Here is a 12641-nt window from a genome sequence, read left to right on the forward strand (position 1 = left end):
TTTAGGAGGTTTTCAATGCCTTAAAGGCTGAAATTAACATCATAGTAACACTTCCCGAAAAGATTTCATTCCTTTACAATTGCGTCCGCCAGAGTTCAGTCGGAAAGCCATAGAAACTTCCAATTATTGAAAGTCTCTTTTCTCGTGCCCTTTTGTGGATCGCATCGGAAATTCTCCAGTCTTAATGATTCTTTAGAAATCTTCTTGCAGGGCTGAATATCTGAGAGAAATGTTGCATTTATATCAATTTAATTTTCTCTATTAGTATGAAATAGACAAGTTTATACTGGAGCGGGGGAAACAGTGATTACGGATAATGTGATAGAGATCGCGGACATTTTCATCTTGGCTTCGGGCATCTTTTCCCTGACAATATACTCACAAATGCGGTTTCTTTGGCGATTCCAGGACTTTGTTTACAAGTGAATTATCAGGGTATCCAACATGAAATAGAATCGTGGATGACAAATTGACTTTTTCTTCAGGAGTAAAAACTTTCCGCGGAAAAGTATTGGCAGGGCTAATTCGGCAATTTGTTCCCTAATTGATTACCGCCCCTCTCCTTTTATTCAATCATTGGCAATTTGTTGTAAAGTAGAATGTGGGAATTGTAGGCAACTAACCACAAAAATCCCCATGAATGTTAAAAAGAATAGCACACAAATGCATACAAGAAAACATACTTTATACAAACAGAACTTGCATTGAGTTAAACACAAATAAGACGCTGACCTCATGGCTAAGTTAGCACATCATCATCATTGCAAGGTTCTTAACACTATCAACGATGAAATTTTCTGACCATTTTGTTCTCAAATAGTTTTGCAAAACCAAATTGGCTATTTCAGAAAACCAAATGTGTCGTCTATATCTATCATCTGTGCAAGAAAATTTCTTTTAAAAATAAATTTTTCTTTAAAATGTTTCAATTTCAAATGGATTTTTTTTCTATTGCTGGACATTACAAATTCCTAAAAAAAAAAAAATTTCACGCAGGATTTTAAAATTTCCTACAGGTAATTTTACATTCCTACACGAAAAATAACCCCCTCCGAAAATTATGCAGGAAAAGTTTTTTTTTCAAAACTCCTCGGAAAAATTAAGTTTCTTACAGATATTTTGAAAAGGTGACTTGTCGGGTGAAATTGATGTCGGCAGATGTTGATCTATTACACAGCGACTTCGCCCTTTGCTTTGCACTCATTACTCACTGGGGCCTCAAGGCGGCCCCCAGTCCCCTTGCTGTACTTTGCGTATATGTACACTTCATTTTCTTTCTGGCTACGCGCCTGCAGGTTATATTTACCTAAACAATTTGTACAAAATTGCAACTTCTAAATGAAAATGAATATTATTGAATTATATACTGTGCATTGAGAATACAATGCCTCTGTGTTATGCTGTCCCGGTCGTTGGATATTGACCACAGCTCAGAGTTCTATATCGCTCTCAGTCCCTCAGCATTGGGGACACCTTAGACTGTAGTCGCTGGGCACGGGGAACAGCCCAGGGTTCTATATCGCTCTCAGCCCCTCAGCATTGGGGACACCTTAGACTGTAGTCGCTGGGTACATTGCCTATCTGGGTCAGTGTTTTCTTGGCCTCAGTCGTTGGGCACCAACACCATTTTGGTGTTCTCATATTTTGTTAAGAAAAAAAAAAGTGTTCCTGTGTATCCAGGTGACAGATCCATGCATGCAGGAATCAAACCCTAAATGTTCGGATGCAATTAGTTTCTGAAAGAATCAAAAAAATATTCTTAAAGATAAAAAATATACCCAAGAATGTGAAAAATGTGTTTCTACGAAAGCATTTTAGTGTCAAGGAAAAACGTTTTCTCGTGATGATCTCGGTAATTACGAAAAGATATCTCAACATTTCGAGAAAATTATCGAGGTTTTCAAAACCTGAAGGCACAACAATTTCCAGTCTGATTAAAATCAGACCCCATACTCACTATCCTATCGTTGGGTATGGGGTCTGATTTTAATCAGACTGAACAATTTCCTGTGGTCTATCATTTCTAATATAAATATATTAATCATGTTTACTTTTTATAATGCTTTATTTTCAGACATTTACAATGAAATATGCATAATTAATTAATCATGTTTAAATTGAATTTAAAATTTATTTCGAAATATTGGTGGGATAAATCTATATTAGAATAGTTCAATTTGCAGATTAAGTATATTTAAGAATTGGATTGGGCGGTCTTCATATGTTCGTAAGGGACAAATTTGATTAGACTAAAGAGAAACCAATAAGCCGAATATAACGAGAGATGAAAACTGCGGACCAGAATACCTATAATATACATAAAAATAACCTACATCCTACCGCCTACCTGTCTCTAGAGGAAAAAAAACCAAACATTATAAACACCCGTTGAGGCAAACATGAAAGTTTTACTATATCACTTGAGAATTAAAAAATAAAAGAAAAAGACGAGATCTCTCTCCGTAATCACAAGATCTTTTCTCGAAATGTCGATATTTTTCTCGTAATTTTGAGATCTTTTCTTGTAATAAAGAGAAAATTACGAGATATTTATTTTTCTTAATACTAATCAACTTTCGTGTGTTTTAATGCAAATTCAAAATACTTCGTAGAATGGGAATTATGTATGACATTTCTTATGTAAGTTGCTGAAAAAAAGAACTACGTTTACATATTACTGACAAAATGCGCACTACTGTCAATCTAAATGATTGTCTATTTATATATTTTTTCATTTTCAATTTCGATTTCTGGAATTGTATATATACTATACGTAAAAATTGTTCAGTACACACATATAGTCAACAGTGGAACTGTGTGTTTATGGGTGATCGAGGGGGAAAGTGGGAGTTTACGTCATAATAGAGGAAATAATCACAAAAGTAAAGCATTTAAAAGACAATTGTAATTAATGAGAAACAAATGAGTAGCTAAAGAAAGGGGGGGGGGGGGGCAAGCACCTATCCCACTTTCAAAATTTTGGGGAAAAGCGCAAATGTGATTGTGCCCCAACTTTTCTTCAAAAGAAATTTTGATTATTTGTTACCATTAGATTGATATAAGGACAATACAATGCTGTCTCAAACCATAAAGTTTTACTTGTCTGTAGAAAGCAGAGAATATATCAATGAAGGTCGGTGGGCGGAACACTCGGTCCGGCCATTTCTAACATACTTCCATTCAAATATACAGGTTTTAAAACCTCCGAATCGTTATCTAACTCTAATGTGATACCTGTGCTGGGCTATAGTTCTGGAGTATGGGGTTGTGAAAATTCCCATGTATCGACAACGTCCAAAATCGTTCATTACGTTATTTCTTACATGTAGGACAGCACAGATTTAGCCCTGTTCTGGAGAAATTGGATGGTCCCCATCCACTCAATGGCGTCAGGTAAACATCTTCAGGACGTGGAACCGATTGATACTGTAAAGTAGGAAGATCATCCTTTTACCAAAAACATTCTACTACGATTATAATATTCGGGGATCTTGGTGCTTGCAAATTGAAAGTGTATGTATTATTAGGTCTTTCCATCTTTCTGTGGAAAGACCTATTGATATTCTTCTGTTTATTAGGTCTTTCCATCTTTCTGTGGAAAGACCTATTGATATTCTTCTGTTTATTAGGGCTTTCCACCTTTCAGTGGAAAGTCCTATTGTTATTGTTCTGTTTATTATTATTATTATTATTATTATTATTATTATTATTTTCCTGCCGTCAAAAAAAATCTTCGTCTTAAGACTTATCGAAAAACTTTATAGTCCATCATATAGTACTTCTTGAGAAACGAATACAGTTCACCCTGCGTAATTGAACTTTGACCCCTTACGGAGTTATTTGACCTTTCGCAGAAATCATTGTTAGCACTTCTACTTTGTAACCGTAAATGATAGGAGGATGAAACCTTTTCTAAAACATAGAGGGTAATTAGTAGAAGCGAAGAATTTAAAATGAAGGGATTCGGTGTCCCCTAAAGGGAGTTAATGCCTCTTTATGTTTTGCGATATATTCGTAAAACATGTTGAGCTTGAGCACGGTTTGTCGTAGAGACATGGGACCAACTGGAATAGGATCGGTGACCTTTGACCTTGAAAATTAGGTCAAGGTCAAAGGTCAAGGTCATCAGAAAAGAGGAAAAAATAGCACTTTTTATACTCTCTTTCCTGCTTAAGATAGCGTTGAAATATTATATGGGTAAGTATTGACTTCTTGATTGGTTTTGATAGTATGCATTACAACTTTGAACTCTGACCCTTCTGTGAATTTCGGAGACTCGCGTCGAAAACCTTGTTATCGCTACTCCTACTTAACGGAAAGTCATAGAGACACGAAACCTTCGCTAATGAATTCACAGTAAAACCCTCTTGCAAAGAAAAAATAATCAAAGGGATACAAAAACCCTTAAGCATAGTTATTGCCCCTGAAAGTCTCCAATATCATTATCTAAGTCTATAACTTTTATATTAATATAGATAGAGACATGGGACCACTTGCATTAAGACCGATGACCTTTGACCTTCAAAATGAGGTCAAGGTCAAAGGTCAAGGTCATCATCAAAATTAATTTTTTTCCATTTTCAAGGTTTTTCAAAGTATTTTTAGCATTGATAAGCTAACCGAAAGTAACCGAAAACCCATAAACAAATTATTGCCCCTGAATGTCTTGATTAACATTTTTTTAAGCTTATAGCTTTTACATTAATATAGATAGAGACATGGTATCACTTGCATTAAGACCGATGACCTTTGACCTTCAAAATGAGGTGAAGGTCAAAGGTCAAGGTCATCGTCAAAATTATTAATTAAATTTTCTTGGTCATTTTGAGTTTCGTACATCATCTTAAATATTCTTAAATGTCTTTTTTTTAAATCATTGCAGGTGGAAAGCCCTCTAATTGTTCGCGAACAATTAGGATCACTAGTTATTATTATTATTATTATTATTATTTTTCCTCCCCGTGATTTTGAGTTTCAAGATTTATCGAAAAGATTTATGGTCCATAAGAATGTACTCCTTAAAAGATTTTGGCAGTTCACCCTGCGTATATGAACTTTGACCCCTCAAGGAGTTATTGCCCCTTTTGCAATAAAAGCTTGTTATCGCTACTCCTCCGAAACCGTACATCGTAAAGATACCAAACCTTCACCAATGTCTTCGACTAGTCAAGGAGACTGTTCAATCTATGCATTGCGAAATGATTCTTCGACCCCTTTTATGAGTTATTGCCCCTAAAAGTTTTTGATTTTTACAAATAATTGAAAAAATTTAAAACCATTTATTCTAGAGACATGGGACTAACTGCATTAGAATCTTCATCCTTTGACCTTTTGATTTATATCAAGGTCAAAGGTCAAGGTCATTCAAAATATGAGAAATTTAGCTCTTTTTATATCTCTTTTGTCTTTCAACATATACTACATATCATTGCATCTTTAGTATGTCCTTTTAAATCTATTTTAAAGATTTGATACCTGTACCCTAAGACTGACCTCTTTAAAAGTTATTGCCCCTTACATTATTAACCTTGTTATCGCTACCCCTTTGAAACCATAGACCATAGAGACACCAAACCTTCACCAATGTCTTCGGTTTCTCAAAGCACAACTTCAACATATTCAGTGTGAAAGGATCCGCTGACCCCTTATATGAGTTATTGCCCTTTTATGTGTTTGTACTAATCGTTAACTTTTAAACGGATAATCATAGAAACATGGGACTAACTGCAATGTGATCATTGACCTTTGACCCTGAATATTAGGTAAAGGTCAAAGGTCAAAGTTACTTCAAATATTGAGAATTTAGCTCTTTTTATATCTCTTTTGTCTTTCAACATACATCATTTTTCATTGCATCATTAGTATGTTCTTTTAAAACCAATTAAAACATCTTTCTTGGCCCTTAAGCCGGGCTCCTTTAAAAATTATTGCCCATCTTACAAATAAAGCTTGTTATCGCTAGTCCTTCGAAACCGTTAACCCTGGAGATACCAAACCTTAATCATTAATGTTTTGTACTAATTTAGTAGACTCTTCAATCTATTCAGTGCGAAAAGATTCACCAACCCCTTTAGATAGTTATGGCCCCTGAAAGTTTTCCAAGTTTACATTGACTTGAAAGTTTTTTGGCCTCATTTGACCTACTGAAGAATGGATCAAGATTGAAGGTCAAGAAACAAATCCAGAAAAGGTGGAAAGACCTCTAATTGTTCACGAACAATTAGGATTACTAGTTATTATTATTAGGGCTTTCCACCTTTCAGTGGAAAGTCCTATTGTTATTGTTCTGTTTATTATTATTATTATTATTATTATTATTATTTTCCTGCCGTCAAAAAAAATCTTCGTCTTAAGACTTATCGAAAAACTTTATAGTCCATCATATAGTACTTCCTGAGAAACGAATACAGTTCACCCTGCCTAATTGACCTTTGACCCCTTACGGAGTTATTGGACCTTTCGCAGAAATCATTGTTAGCACTTCTACTTTGTAACCATAAATGATAGAAGGATAAAACCTTTTCTAAAACATAGAGGGTAATTAGTAGAAGGGAAGAATTTAAAATGAAGGGATTCGGTGTCCCCTAAAGGGAGTTAATGCCTCTTTATGTTTTGCAATTTATTCGTAAAATATGTCGAGCTTGAGAACGGTTTGTCGTAGAGACATGGGACCAACTGGAATAGGATCGGTGACCTTTGACCTTGAAAATTAGGTCAAGGTCAAAGGTCAAGGTCATCAGAAAAGAGGAAAAAATAGCACTTTTTATACTCTCTTTCCTGCTTAAGATAGCGTTGAAATATTATATGGGTAAGTATTGACTTCTTGATTGGTTTTGATAGTATGCATTACAACTTTGAACTTTGACCCTTCTGTGAATTTCGGAGACTCGCGTCGAAAACCTTGTTATCGCTACTCCTACTTAACGGAAAGTCATAGAGACACGAAACCTTCGCTAATGAATTCACAGTAAAACCCTCTTGCAAAGAAAAAATAATCAAAGGGATACGAAAACCCTTAAGCATAGTTATTGCCCCTGAAAGTCTCCAATATCATTATCTAAGCCTATAACTTTTGTATTAATAGCGATAGAGACATGGGACCACTTGCATTAAGACCGATGACCTTTGACCTTCAAAATGAGGTCAAGGTCAAAGGTCAAGGTCATCATCAAAATTAATTTTTTTCCATTTTCAAGGTCTTTCAAAGTATTTTTAGCATTGAGAAGTTAACCGAAAGTAACCGAAAACCCCTAAACAAATTATTGACCCTGAATGTCTTGATTAACATTTTTTAAGCTTATAGCTTTTACATTAATATAGATAGAGACATGGAATCACTTGGATTAAGACCGATGACCTTTGACCTTCAAAATGAGGTCAAGGTCAAAGGTCAAGATCATTGAGAAAATTATTAAATTTTCTAAGTCGTTTTGAGTTTCGTACATCATCCTAAATATTCTTAAATATCTATCTTTAAATCATTGTAGGTGGAAAGCCCTCTAATTGTTCGCGAACAATTAGGATCACTAGTTATTATTATTATTATTATTTTTCCTCCCCGTGATTTTGAGTTTCAAGATTTATCGAAAAGATTTATAGTCCATAAAAATGTACTCCTTAAAATATTTTGGCAGTTCACCCTGCGTATATGAACTTTGACCCCTCAAGGAGTTATTGCCCCTTTTGCAATAAAAGCTTGTTATCGCTACTCCTCCGAAACCGTACACCGTAAAGATACCAAACCTTCACCAATGTCTTCGACTAGTCAAGGAGACTCTTCAATCTATTCATTGCGAAATGATTCGTCAACCCCTTTTATGAGTTATTGCCCCTGAAAGTTTTTAATTTTTACAAATAATTGAAAAAAATTAAAACCATTTATCCTAGAGACATGGGACCAACTGCATTAGAATCTTCATCCTTTGACCTTTTAATTTATGTCAAGGTCAAAGGTCAAGGTCATTCAAAATATGAGAAATTTAGCTCTTTTTATATCTCTTTTGTCTTTCAACATATACTACATATCATTGCATCTTTAGTATGTGCTTTCAAATCTATTTAAAAGATTTAATTCCTGTATCTTAAGATTGACCCCTTTAAAAGTTATTGCCCCTTAGAGTATTAACCTTGTTATCGCTACTCCTCCGAAACCGTACACCGTAAAGACACCAAACCTTCACCAATGTCTTCAACTAGTCAAGGAGACTCTTCAATCTATTCATTGCGAAAAGATTCTTCGACCCCTTTTATGAGTTATTGCCCCTGAAAGTTTTTGATTTTTACAAATAATTGAAAAAAATTAAAACCATTTATCCTAGAGACATGGGACCAACTGCATTAGAATCTCCATTCTTTGACCTTTTAATTTATGTCAAGGTCAAAGGTCAAGGTCATTCAAAATATGAGAAATTTAGCTCCTTTTAGATCTCTTTTGTCTTTCAACATATACTACATATCATTGAATCTTTAGTATGTCCTTTTAAATCTATTTTAAAGATTTAATTCCTGTACCTTAAGACTGACCCCTTTAAAAGTTATTGCCCCTTAGAGTATTAACCTTGTTATCGCTACTCCTCCGAAACCGTACACCGTAAAGATACCAAACCTTCACCAATGTCTTCGACTAGTCAAGGAGACTCTTCAATCTATTCATTGCAAAAAGATTCTTCGACCCCTTTTATGAGTTATTGCCCCTGAAAGCTTTTGATTTTTACAAATAATTAAAAAAAATTAAAACCATTTATCCTAGAGACATGGGACCAACTGCATTAGAATCTCCATTCTTTGACCTTTTAATTTATGTCAAGGTCAAAGGTCAAGGTCATTCAAAATATGAGAAATTTAGCTCTTTTTAGATCGCTTTTGTCTTTCAACATATACTACATATAATTGAATCTTTAGTATGTCCTTTTAAATCCATTTTAAAGATTTGATACCTGTACCTTAAGACTGACCCCTTTAAAAGTTATTGCCCCTTACATTATTAACCTTGTTATCGCTACCCCTTTGAAACCATAGACCATAGAGACACCAAACCTTCACTAATGTTTTCAACTACTCAAGGAGACTCTTCAATCTAGTCATTGCGAAAATATTCTTCGACTCCTTTTATGAGTTATTGCCCCTGAAAGTTTTTGATTTTTAAAAATAATTAAAAAAAATTAAAACCATTTATCCTAGAGACATGGGACCAACTGCATTAGAATCTCCATTCTTTGACCTTTTAATTTATGTCAAGGTCAAAGGTCAAGGTCATTCAAAATATGAGAAATTTAGCTCTTTTTAGATCTCTTTTGTCTTTCAACATATACTACATATAATTGAATCTTTAGTATGTCCTTTTAAATCCATTTTAAAGATTTGATACCTGTACCCTAAGACTGACCCCTTTAAAAGTTATTGCCCCTTACATTATTAACCTTGTTATCGCTACCCCTTTGAAACCATAGACCATAGAGACACCAAACCTTCACCAATGTCTTCGGTTTCTCAAAGCACAACTTCAACATATTCAGTGTGAAAGGATCCGCTGACCCCTTATATGAGTTATTGCCCTTTTATGTGTTTGTGCTAATCGTTCACTTTTAAACGGATAATCATAGAAACATGAGACCAACTGCAATGTGATCATTGACCTTTGACCCTGAATATTAGGTAAAGGTCAAAGGTCAAAGTTACTTCAAATATTGAGAATTTAGCTCTTTTTATATCTCTTTTGTCTTTCAACATACATCATTTTTCATTGCATCATTAGTATGTTCTTTTAAAACCAATTAAAACATCTTTCTTGGCCCTTAAGCCGGGCTCCTTTAAAAATTATTGCCCATCTTACAAATAAAGCTTGTTATCGCTAGTCCTTCGAAACCGTTAACCCTGGAGATACCAAATCTTAATCATTAATGTTTTGTAATGATTTAGTAGACTCTTCAATCTATTCAGTGCGAAAAGATTCACCAACCCCTTTAAATAGTTATGGCCCCTGAAAGTTTTCCAAGTTTACATTGACTTGAAAGTTTTTTGGCCTCATTTGACCTACTGAAGAATGGATCAAGATTGAAGGTCAAGAAACAAATCCAGAAGAGATGGAAAGACCTCTAATTGTTCGCGAACAATTAGGATTACTAGTTGGTATTAATTATGTTTCATCTGCATCTATAAATGCTACAGAAAATGAAAGTATGGTAGAAGGTTATAATGAAGGTGTATATAACTGAAGGCGTATAGAAGAATGGATTATCAGCTTTCCCAATTTCACATTTAAAACGAAAAATATTCTTGAACTTTCTATTTTTTCGAGACCGTCGAAGCAAGAGAGATTAACCTTCGCTCATTTCAGATGCAGAGCACTCCCTATTCGCGTTGAAACTGGTCGCTTCCGAAATGAGCCAATACATGCCCGAATTTGTGTTTTCTGTGCAATAATGTGTGTCGAAGACGAAAAACGCTTTCTCTTGAATTGTTCATTGTATAAAAACCTGAAAGAGAAAAAACCCACTTCTATATGTTTAATACAGAACAGTTTAGCAGTAACAAACATTTGCTTGTTGATTTTTTTATTGGCTATACTTTACATTGGTTAACTCAGCCTAAATGTAGATCTATTACTACACCCAGAAATAGTTTCTCAAATCAGTACGAATTGATTTAATTAATTTAATTATAAAAGATATGATGATATACGGTAAGTATATATACCACAAAGGCAAAAAATATACAAAGGATAAAACATGATTTTTAAAATAAATATTTCAACACATATGAAGAAAAGACTGGGGGATTCGAACTCGAGATCTGCGGTTCACCAGCCCAATGCTTTAACCACTGATCTACGATATAGACAAACAAATCGATCGATACAAATAATTTCACAAAACATTCAAATCGCCATCTTATCAAAAACATACGTTACATCAATTCACTGTTCTTACTGAGAAATTCCATTGTATGCATTGACATTTCTAAAGTGACTTGCAGGCCCTAAGGGCTAGGTACAAATTATATGTATATACAATACATTTGTATGTGTCAGCTTGTACTGATGCACATGTCACTATAATGAATAATTACTCATTTACAGTACCGGTATCTATGCCCCCCCCCCACCCCCCAGCTTTTTGTCACTAGGTCAACAACACTGCTGATCAGCAACTCGAAATTTTCAGCCATTTTGCTTCGACCAAGATTAATGAATGTTAACGCTGATTTTTGTATCTTTTATCATATTGAAATACATTAAAATAATATATTAGGAACAAATATTCAAAACGATATCAAAATTAAAAGTCTTGATTTTCGAGAATATGAAAAATCAGGAAAGTTTGAATTCCCCCAAAATACGAATAAATCTAAGTAAAAATAAATTCTCATTTTCATGTCCGACTTATAAATATAATTATGTCTTTGTTTTGAAGCGCTGATGGAGTAACATAGAGGGTATAATCTACACGTATAAATTCCGTGGTTGCTTGTTTGTTTTTAGAAAGTATTTTTAATCTCTGTGATGAAATTTAGAAAACAAATGTTTCTGGATATGCTTTTTCTTTTTATTTGAAAATCTTGTAGCCTTTTACAATTCATAATCCACATACTAATCCTGCAGACCGTTGAAAAATCTCACGAGAAACGGATACATCATGATCTATATAGAGCAAAATGTTTACAAGAATTATTTTAAGACATGTTACACAAAGAAGCAATAAAAATATCAGCTTTTGACCTTATGTTTATGAAATTAATGAAAGTGTTTCCAACATTAAACACTATTAAGATCTTTATCAAATTTGCATGTAAAGAATTTATTTCGTTTTAAATGCTCTTTTGGCAAACAACAAATGATGACTGACAACTGATCGCCATTTAAATCTCCATGTGCATGTAAATGTACTTATGACAGAGCAACTCAATTATCAACAGAATTGAACCAACTTTCGCGCGTGACACTGGCTGGTGTTTATGCTATGTGTATGTTAATGTGTGGTAAAATTGCATCACTAATGGAGCTGGGGGATACCCACACACTGTACCCGGTACTGGTAGACATCCTGTACTTTAGGCCTTTTGTAGATGTTGTTTTCCGAATGCTAAATCATTCCGTTGTCTTGAAATTTCAATATTTCTCAATATATCCATTCGATTTGGGGGGAAAGTCTGATTAATGGGAATTTTTTCAATGAAAATTCTTGAAATCACAAAACACTTCCGTTAACTTTATTTTTCTGGAGCAAAGTTCTGTGACCTTGACTTTAGCATTTAAAACAGCAAACATTTTAATCAGTTTGTTAAAAGCTTATCTTTTTATGAAACTTGTTAGAAACAAATTGAACTTCTCTGTTTTCAAATATGTCTGTACAAAATGTGAATGAATAGGCAAACATGTAAAATAGCAACATTACAAAGTGAATTAATTAAGTCAAGTTGATTACTAGTAGCCGTCCCGTAAAGAGACACTCGGTTGTTATTGCTCTAGGTGCATCAGTATCAATATACAGTGGCGGATTTAAGGGGGGGGGGGGGCGCAGCCGGCGCGCGCCCCCTAAACTTTTCAAATTTAAGGTATATCGTGGTATCTTGTTTAGGAAAATGTACTAAACGATAAAAGGAGCAATAATTTTTTTTCCACTCCTGGAGAAATAAATGACAAA

The 12641-nt window shown here is 34.3% G+C and overlaps 1 long non-coding RNA gene across 1 annotated transcript; it reads right to left on the reverse strand.

Annotated features, from left to right (window-relative positions):
- Positions 1 to 571: 571 nt before the first annotated feature.
- On the reverse strand, positions 572 to 10460 carry LOC130050306 (uncharacterized). Its single transcript, XR_008798745.1, has 3 exons — positions 10322 to 10460; positions 3235 to 3426; positions 572 to 1736 (listed from the first exon to the last, which is right to left on the reverse strand). It is a non-coding gene; the product is annotated as an uncharacterized LOC130050306 (long non-coding RNA).
- Positions 10461 to 12641: the final 2181 nt, after the last annotated feature.

This window comes from Ostrea edulis, chromosome 9 (genome assembly GCF_947568905.1).
Source record: "Ostrea edulis chromosome 9, xbOstEdul1.1, whole genome shotgun sequence".
Lineage (NCBI taxonomy): Eukaryota > Metazoa > Mollusca > Bivalvia > Ostreida > Ostreidae > Ostrea > Ostrea edulis.